At 44.4% G+C, this 9,260-nt stretch overlaps 1 protein-coding gene across 3 annotated transcripts in view; it reads right to left on the bottom strand.

The window, feature by feature from the left end:
- LOC309541264 (uncharacterized protein) overlaps nucleotides 1–9,260 on the bottom strand; it is a 76,498-nt gene that overhangs the window by 50,177 nt on the left and 17,061 nt on the right. Inside the window, exon 1 of one of the 3 annotated variants that reach the window (XM_082238916.1) lies at nucleotides 7,906–8,202. The exons of 1 other annotated variant lie outside the window; for it this stretch is intronic. The gene's annotated coding sequence lies outside the window, so the exon portion shown is untranslated. Of the gene's footprint in view, nucleotides 1–7,905; nucleotides 8,203–9,260 lie in introns of those variants that run through there. One more of the 3 variants, XM_082238912.1, reaches the window with a different exon arrangement.

Below are 9,260 nucleotides of genomic sequence, written 5' to 3'. Positions count from 1 at the left end.
GCGCAAGGCAGGAAAAAGCCAAGGGATTGCCTGATAACCTTAAGATCAAACGAGGAAAGATATAAAATACTGAATTTGCATTACCAAAGAACCCTCGAGATTGAAAATTCTTTTGTGGAGATTTTTAAAGATATACCAAAACAGATTTTGGACGTAAGAACACAATATAAAGAGTTGGTCGGTCTACTGAGAAAGAATGAAATACCTTTCAGGTGGGAATTCCCTCAAGGTCTATCCTTTAAATTTAAAGGTGGGAAAATCAGGATAAGATCAGTTCAAGACAGAGACCAATTTTTGAACGATTACGGGGAAGATCTCCTGAAAGGAGCAGTGGGAGTGGAATTAACATCAGAGTCAAAAGAAGCAACAGACATCTTAAATTTGACGTTTGGACTTAAATCACCGACAGAAGAACAGCTACTCGGAGCAACAGGAGGCAAATAGTTTCAAGATGGCTCTGCAACTTTTAAGCTGGAATTGTAATGGTCTGAACCTCCCTCGAAAGAGAAGAAATGTGTTTCACTTATTGAAAAAAGAACATTTGGACTTGATTTGTCTACAGGAAACCCATGTGACAAGATTGCATAGGAAACTACTCATCAACAAGAGATTAGGCCAAGAATTTATTTCATCAGATAAAGTTAAAAAAAGAGGAGTGGTAATCTATGCAAAGGAAAAACTTTCCCCGAAATTTATGCTTAAAGATGAACAAGGGAGATATTTGGCAATTGAAATTCAAGCCCAAGGTGAATTTTTTTGATATTAGGGATTTATGCACCCAATGAAGGGAAGTCAGAATTCTTTAAGAAGTTGCATGAGACATTATTGGACTATTTGGATTATAATCTAATTATGATGGGAGACATGAATGGAGTAGTATCTACAAATATGGACAAAGCACAAAGACAGGTAATTTCCAAAGATGGGAGATTACCAAAGACCTTTTTTGAAATGACTGAAAACATGGACTTGATTGATATTTGGAGAACAAAGAACCCTCTCGAGAGAGAGGGTACTTTATTTTCTGAAGCTATGATGACCTGGACTAGAATCGTCCAAATTTGGATTACTAGTGGGATGGCTCCAAAGATTAAGAAAGTGGAAATCTGCCCAAAGACTTGCTCCGACCATAATGCCATAAAGATGGAGATGAAATTTACAACAGCTGGTTCATTTAGATGGAGGATGAATGACACCCTATTTAGAGAGGAGGAGACCCTCACTTGTGGGGTGCCTCAGGGTTCTGTCCTCTCCCCCATGCTTTTTAACATCTATATGAAGCCGCTGGGAGAGATCATCAGGGGGTTTGGACTGGGTGTCCATCAATATGCAGATGATACCCAGCTCTACCTCTCTTTCAAATCAGAACCAGTGAAGGCGGTGAAGGTCCTGTGTGAGTGCCTGGAGGCGGTTGGAGGATGGATGGCGGCTAATGGATTGAAGTTGAATCCTGACAAGACAGAAGTACTGTTTTTGGGGGACAGGGGGTGGGCTGGTGTGGAGGACTCCCTGGTCCTGAATAGGGTAACTGTGCCCCTGAAGGACCAGGTGCGTAGCCTGGGAGTCATTTTGGACTCACAGCTGTCCATGGAGGCGCAGGTCAATTCTGTATCCAGGGCAGCTGTCTACCAACTCCACCTGGTACGCAGGCTGAGACCCTACCTGCCCGTGGACTGTCTGGCCAGAGTGGTGCATGATCTAGTTAACTCCCGCTTGGACTACTGCAATGCGCTCTACGTGGGGCTACCTTTGAAGGTGACTCGGAAACTACAGCTAATCCAGAATGCGGCAGCTAGACTGGTGACTGGGGGCGGCCGCCGAGACCACATAACACCGGTCTTGAAAGAGCTACATTGGCTCCCAGTACGTTTCCGAGCACAATTCAAAGTGCTGGTGTTGACCTTTAAAGCCCTAAACGGCTTCGGCACAGTATACCTGAAGGAGCGTCTCCACCCCCATCGTTCTGCCCGGGCACTGAGGTCCAGCGCCGAGGGCCTTCTGGCGGTTCCCTCATTGTGAGAAGCAAAGCTACAGGGAACCAGGCAGAGGGCCTTTTCGGTGGTGGCGCCCGCCCTGTGGAATGCCCTCCCATCGGATGTCAAGGTGATGGACAATTACCTGACATTCAGAAGACATCTTAAGGCGGCCCTATTCAGGGAAGCTTTTAATGTATGATATTTTAGTGTTTTTTGGTTTCTGTGGAAGCTGCCCAAAGTGGCAGGGGAAACCCAGCCAGATGGGCGGGGTACAAATAATAAATTATTATTATTATTATTATTATCCACAAAAAGGCCCAAAAAACTTTGAAGGACTATTTTGAAATAAATCTTAAAACAGATGTGGAAAACAGAGTAATCTGGGACGCAAGTAAAGCTGTGATGCGAGGATTCCTAATACAACAAAATTCAATAAAAAAGAGAAACCAAAATGAAAAGAAGGACAAGATTCTGGAAAAGATAAAAGAAGGAGAGAAGAAACTGAGATCTAAACCAAAGTCCCAGGAGATTCTGAGAGAGATTAAGCTACATCAGACACAATATCTGGAATTGACGAATCAAGAGATTGAATGGAAGATTAAACAAATGAGACAAAAGACATTTGAATCTGCAGATAAATGTGGCAAACTTCTAGCTTGGCAATTGAAGAAAAGACAGAAATTGAATACGATTACAAGCCTAGAAGTGGATGGAAAGAATATATACAAACCTAATGAGATTAGAAATTGCTTTCTGAGATATTTTAAAAAAATTATACTCAGAAGGAAGAAGATATAGATGAGTTTCTCAAGCAATATGGATTACAAAAAATCTCTTACCAAAGTAAAGTGGATCTAAACCAGAAAATAACAGAACAAGAGATAGAGGGTGCCATCCAAAACATGCAACTGGGCAAATCTCCAGGACCAGATGGGTTGACTTCCAGATATTACAAAGCTTTGAAGGAGTGGTTGGTACAACCGTTAAAGGAAGTCTGCCATGAGATTTTGGAGGGGGAAAGGGCACCAGAATCGTGGAAATAAGCGTATATTACACTCATACCAAAAACAGAGACTGAAAAGACTCAGCTTAAGAACTACTGCCATATATCATTACTTAATGTGGATCACAAAATTTTTGCAGACATTTTAGCAAAAAGATTGAAGAGAGTGCTGATGGAAGAGATTCATAAGGACCAAGCAGGCTTTCTCCCAAAAAGACATTTGTCAGATAATGTGAGGAACATAATAGACATTTTGGAATTATTAGAGGTGAACATAAACACTAAAGCAGTTTTGATATTTGTGGACGCGGAGAAAGCCTTTGACAATATCTCTTGGAGTTTTATGAAAAAGAATCTTTACGGGATGGGGGTAGGCCAAGGATTTGAGAATGGTATGGGTGAAATATATTCTGAACAAAAGGCTAAGCTGATTGTAAATAATGTGATAACTGAAGAATTTAAAATAGAAAAAGGGACACGACAGGGATGCCCAATCTCCCCATTACTTTTTATATCAGTTCTGGAGGTGTTGCTAAATATGATTAGAGGTGACCAGCTGGTTAAAGGGATACAGGTCGGAGCTAAACAGTACAAGTTAAGGGCCTTCGCAGATGATTTAGTACTTACTTTACAAGAGCCAGACACTAGTACAAAAAGGGTTTTAGAGTTAATTCAAGAATTTGGTCGTTGCCGGATTTAAATTGAACAAACAAAAGACTAAGGTTTTGGGGAAAAAATTAACAGTCATGGAAAGGGAGAAGTTCCAGAATGAAGATAATGAAGATAATTATGAGAAATGTTGGTCAGAAGTTTAAAAGGATCTAGAAATATGGTCAAATTTGAAGCTTTCAATGTTAGGCCGAATTGCAGCTATAAAGATGAATGTATTGCCTAGAATGTTATTTTTGTTTCAAACATTGCAAATTCTTGACAAGATGGACTGTTTCAAGAGGTGGCAGAAGAACATTTCGAAATTTGTCTGGCAGGGCAAAAAGCCCAGAATAAAATTTAAGATATTAACGGACGCAAATAAAGAGGGGGATTTGCCCTGCCGGACTTAAAATTGTATTATGAATCAGCAGCGTTTTGCTGGATGAAAGAGTGGATGCTCCTCGAGAATACAGATATCTTGGATTTAGAAGGTTTTAATAATGCATTTGGATGGCATGCATATTTATGGTATGACAAAGCTAAGGTGCATAAGGCCTTTAAAAATCACATTGTTAGAAAAGCACTATATAATGTTTGGACTAGATATAAAGACTTGATGGAAAACAAAACTCTTAGATGGTTGTCGCCTTTGGAGGCTAAAGCTGTGAAAAAATTCAATATGGAGGCCAAATGGCCAAAGTATTGGGAAATTTTGGAACAAGAGGGTGATAAATTGAAACTACAGAGTGATGAGAAATTGAAAACTAAAGTACGAGATTGGCTCCATTATTATCAAATAATGGAGGTTTATAAATAAGACAGGAAAATTGGCTTCCAGGTGGAGAAATCAAAATTAGAAACAGAACTGTTAGAACCCAATGCTAAGAATTTGTCAAGAATGTACAACTTGTTGCTGAAATGGAATACACAAGATGAAACGGTTAAATCAGCTATGATTAAGTGGGCACAGGATATTGGTCATAATATTATGTTTGCTGACTGGGAACAGTTGTGGACCACCGGTTTAAAATTTACGGCATGTAATGCCTTAAAAGAAAATATTATGAAAATGATCTACAGGTGGTACATGACCCCAGTCAAGCTAGCAAAAATCTATCATTTGCCTGACAGTAAGTGTTGGAAGTGTAAAAAAACTGAAGGTACTTTCTAACACCTTTGGTGGACGTGCCCGAAGATTAAGGTTTTCTGGGAAATGATATATAATGGAATGAAAAAGGTACTTAAATGTACTTTCCCTAAGAAACCAGAGGCCTTCCTCTTGGGCATGGTCGGCCAATTGGTGTTAAAGAAAGACAGAACTTTTTTTTATGTATGCTACTACAGCAGCAAGAATACTCATCACAAAGCATTGGAAGACTCAAGATCTACCCACCCTGGAAGAATGGTGATAGACTATATGGCACTGGCTGAAATGACCGGCAGAATCCGTGACCAGGGGAAAGAGACGGCGGATGAAGATTGGAAAAAAATTAAAATTTATCTTAAGAAATATTATAAAATTGATGAATGCTAAAATGTTGAGGTTTTAGAAAAAAAGGAGATTACAGCGGCAAAAGATTAAGTAAAAGAAAAGAATAAATAAGGGACAAATTTGATAAAAATAAGTTTAGGATTTGCTGAAATAATTTTGGAAATTGGGATGTAGAAAGGGGAGGTTTGGGGGAGTCGGAGAAGTGAGGTTTATGAAAAAGATACGAAATTATACATGTTTGTTTGTTTCTTTATTTGTTTGTATTGTCTATAAAAATTTTTGTAAAACCAGTAATTAAAAAAAAAAAAAAGAATGTGGAAGCTGGATAGCAGAATAGGAGCAGCCGCTGAGACAACATAACACCAGTCCGAAAGGATCTTCACTGATTTCCAGTACATTTCTGAGCACGATTCACATTGTTGGTGCTGACCTTTAAATTGCTGTGGTTGCATTTTTCAGGCATAGATTCCTGTTATGTCTTCAGTCACAAATTTATTTGCTGAAGGATTTTTTTGCTGTCTCTGAGCTTAATTTCCTACTCTGCTAATTGTATGTTGGACTTGCTCTGGAGATCATTGTGGAGCAGCAAGATCATTGACCTAAAGCCCTACGGCATCGCTCTCTGTAGACCTGAAGGAGCGTCTCCACCCCATCGCTCAGTCTGTACACTGAGGTCCTCCTTTGAGGGTCTTCTGCTGGTTCACCCCCACCCCGATCCCCCATGAGAAGCGAAGTTACAGGGAAGCAGGCATAGGGCAAGGAAATGGGCAACTATCTGACATTTATAAGACAGCTGAAGGCAGCCCTGTATCAGGAGGTTTTGAATGTCTGATGTTTTACTGTCTTTTATATGTACTGTAAGCTGCCCAGAATGGCTGGGAAAACCCAGCCAGTTAGGCAGGGGAGAAATACTACCATCATTCTTATTATATTGTTATTCTTTTGTAGTTATTTTGGAATTTGTACTGCAATATCAGCTCACGAAATGTTATGGGTGGAGAGAATCACAGGGCTGCTGTAAACTGTAATCCCACCCACTACTTTTCATTCACATACAGTCTGTAAATTAGGGGAGGTCACACACCTCACTTGTGCTAATACTGGCAGTCTTTGGCCTGTATAGGCACACCTTGTATGTAGAGCCTCCAGCCACAGGCACTGTGTCTATCATGAAAATGTCTCCTTTGACTGGGAAGAATCTCAGCTTGTCAGTCACTCTGACACTACCTTCAAAGAATACGAGGAACAGAAATGCTTTTGAGGTGCAACTTCTATATGAATCCTGCGAGGCATTCCATGGACTCTGCACCCCTGTTTCTGATGACAGATGTACATTTCCCTCATCCTCAATGAAGTAGGCATTGGAAAAGACAATAAAAATGGAATGCTGAGAGAGAGGAAAAGGTTTCTGGCTGCTTCCTGGTGGGATTGCGGAAACAGAGAACGGCTTCTGAAAAGGGCTCTCCCCTCCCCTCTTCCTCTCGGGATTTGTCTGGACAGGGCAGGTGTTTATGCGGTGGGAAGAGGATGGAGCTTGCTGGAAGGAAGGGGTGGGGGGACTGGACCCCACACTTTCCAGGGATCCCTCTCTGGTCGCCTTGAAGGGGTGGCCGATTCCTGGGAGGGAGGGAGAAGGCAAGGCGGCCCCTCCGGAGATTCCCCGCGTCCGCCACGCGGACCTATATGTAACCTTTGCTTTGTACTTGTGTTAACCAATCAGCAACAAGCACATATGTGGCAATGCTGTAATATTCAATAAAAGGGACTCCCCGAGACATGCTCGAGAGGATGCCTCCCATCTATGACACCACCACTCGTCTGTCGTTTATTTCAACCCAACACGGACCTCTCCCTACAGACTGGTCTTCCTTTCCCTCTCTCATTGCTGCCCTTCCCTGCCCCACGGATGCTCCCCCCGACTTCCTCGACCCCCTCTTTCATTGAGTCTCCCCTGCACCCAGAGGCTGCCTTGGCGTGCCCCATCTCTCCATTCAGAGCACCCCCCCCAACACGAGCCACACGGGGGTCTCTATCCAGGCGTCCCTCGCGCCCGTTAACCCATTCACGCCTTTCTCCGTGCAGATCCCACAGGGCCCCAGGGATGCCTGCGTGGGGGAAACGGGGCAAGGAGGCCTTCGTGGGGACCCCCTGGGTGGGGGCCCCATGTCCGGTTTCTGGTCAGCCATAATCCCTTCACCATCCCAGCACATCCACAGGAGCCCTGCCCAGTTGCTATGTCAACCCTGATAATCCCAGACAGAAGACAATCAAAATCACAAAGAACAGTGGATTCACCACAGGCTGAAACAAAGGACAACGATCAGATCTTCCCTCTGGGGGCAGGAAACTGCAAACTCCCCATTGTCACCTGGAAAGTACTCATGGGGAGGGGGAAAGGAGGAACCAGCTGGGTGACAGGACACTCAGGTTACCACCACAACTCCTCCCTCAACCCCTCCTTTCTGTAATGTATACATGATGTCAACCCTTTCTGTAACGTATGCATGATGTCAACCCCTCCTTTGTGTAATGTATGCATGATGTTTCTGGGGGTGGGCTTGACCTAGAGGAGGGGAATTTCAAAAGTTTTTATAAGGTCTTGCAGCCCATTGTTCTGGGTCTTTCCTCTCTCTTGCGAGTGAAGGGAATACCCTGTTGCAACAGTTCAATAAAGGCCAAGCCTACAGGCTGCTGTTTTGCTCCAAGTTATCCTGGTTGGTGTCTTTACTTTTTGTCCAAGGGAGCCCTCAGATTTTTCCGTTAACACCCCGCAACCCCATTACCTCTTTGTCCTCGCTCCCGATTCTCCTTTCCTTTCCTGCAACATCCACGGAGGTGGGGTGTCCTCTCCTGCCGCCCCTCTTCCCCTTTCCGAAAGCGCGCGCCCCTAGAGCTACGGCGCAAAGCAGCAATCCGGCGCAGAAGCTCCACTTCCGGGAGAAGCAGGCAGTTTGGGAGGAGGGCTCATCCCCCCCCCATTCCCGGAACAGAGGTCGGATGGCGAGGAGGAGGAGCAACATATTGGGGAGGGGATTTGGGGTTGTGGGGGCGGGGTGAGAGGAGGATGTGCGGGGAGGGGAGGGAAGGAATTGAGAGGGTGCGGGGAGGAAGGTTATTCCCTTCCCGTTTTCCTCCTGTAGATCAGGAGAGCGGGGGAGGGGCTGATCCTGGCAATCCAATTACAAATTGGGGTCCCCCACCCCACAATGTTTACATTGCAAAATCCTTCCCTCGCCCACCCCACGCCATGAGCCGTGCGTCCGTGCTTTAGGTATTGCCGCTCTTCAAACCAGGAAGGGGGGACAGTTATACGACTCCCCAAAACCCCAAGTCCCCACCACAGGCTCTGACTAAGGCCAGGACAATGACCGAGGACACAGGGACCTTCCATTTTACAACAGCAAAGAGGCTCAGAGAAGCAGCCTATACAATTGTAGCAAGAAGCGGATACCATGAATCGTGCTGTGTCCTCCGAGTATCCAATATAGAAAACTGTAGAAACGTCAAATACCGGTAATCGCCCCAATTCAACGGTTTGACCGATTTCCTGGGTTCCAACGCCTAATGACTCCTCTGGAATTCGGGGATCCAGGGCTCCCCCTGATTCCATAATCCCTTAGGAGGCAGGAGGCGATCCAGGGCAGCACATGCCCCAGGCAGAAATCCATAGGATTATGGATTATTCTGGTACTTTGGGGAAAAGGTGTGGGAAACTGGGGCTGTTGACAGGGGTGGGTGACGGTTCCATGTTTCTGAATGCCAAAGACTCCTACTTTGTGACAAATCTGTGATGCATCAAAGATTCTGTGGAAAAATGTATTGTGGGAAATGGGGAGAGGTCTTAAAAATCCATGCAACCATCTTCTCGGGGTTCCTACTCTTGGTGTGTTTGAACCTTGTTGCAATAAATAAAGATCAGGTCTGCTGACCTCCGTTTGCATCTTTAACTTGGCTGGAGACTCCTTCTTTTGCTGACCGGAGGGACCCCCGGGGAGTGGCACCTTGACGAGCTGGGCAGCGGAGTAAATCCGCACCATGGGATATTTTCCTTCTCAACTCGTTCCCACCTGAGCCTCACCCCCTTACCTAAAAGCCAGACACAACACAATGTGACAGGAGTGTGACTCCTGCCTTCAGC

This window comes from Podarcis vaucheri, assembly GCF_965113315.1.
Source record: "Podarcis vaucheri genome assembly, chromosome: 10".
NCBI classification, from domain to species: Eukaryota; Metazoa; Chordata; class Lepidosauria; order Squamata; family Lacertidae; genus Podarcis; species Podarcis vaucheri.
The sequence above is the reverse complement of the archived record's forward strand: the minus strand, read 5'-3'. Positions and strand labels throughout refer to the sequence as shown.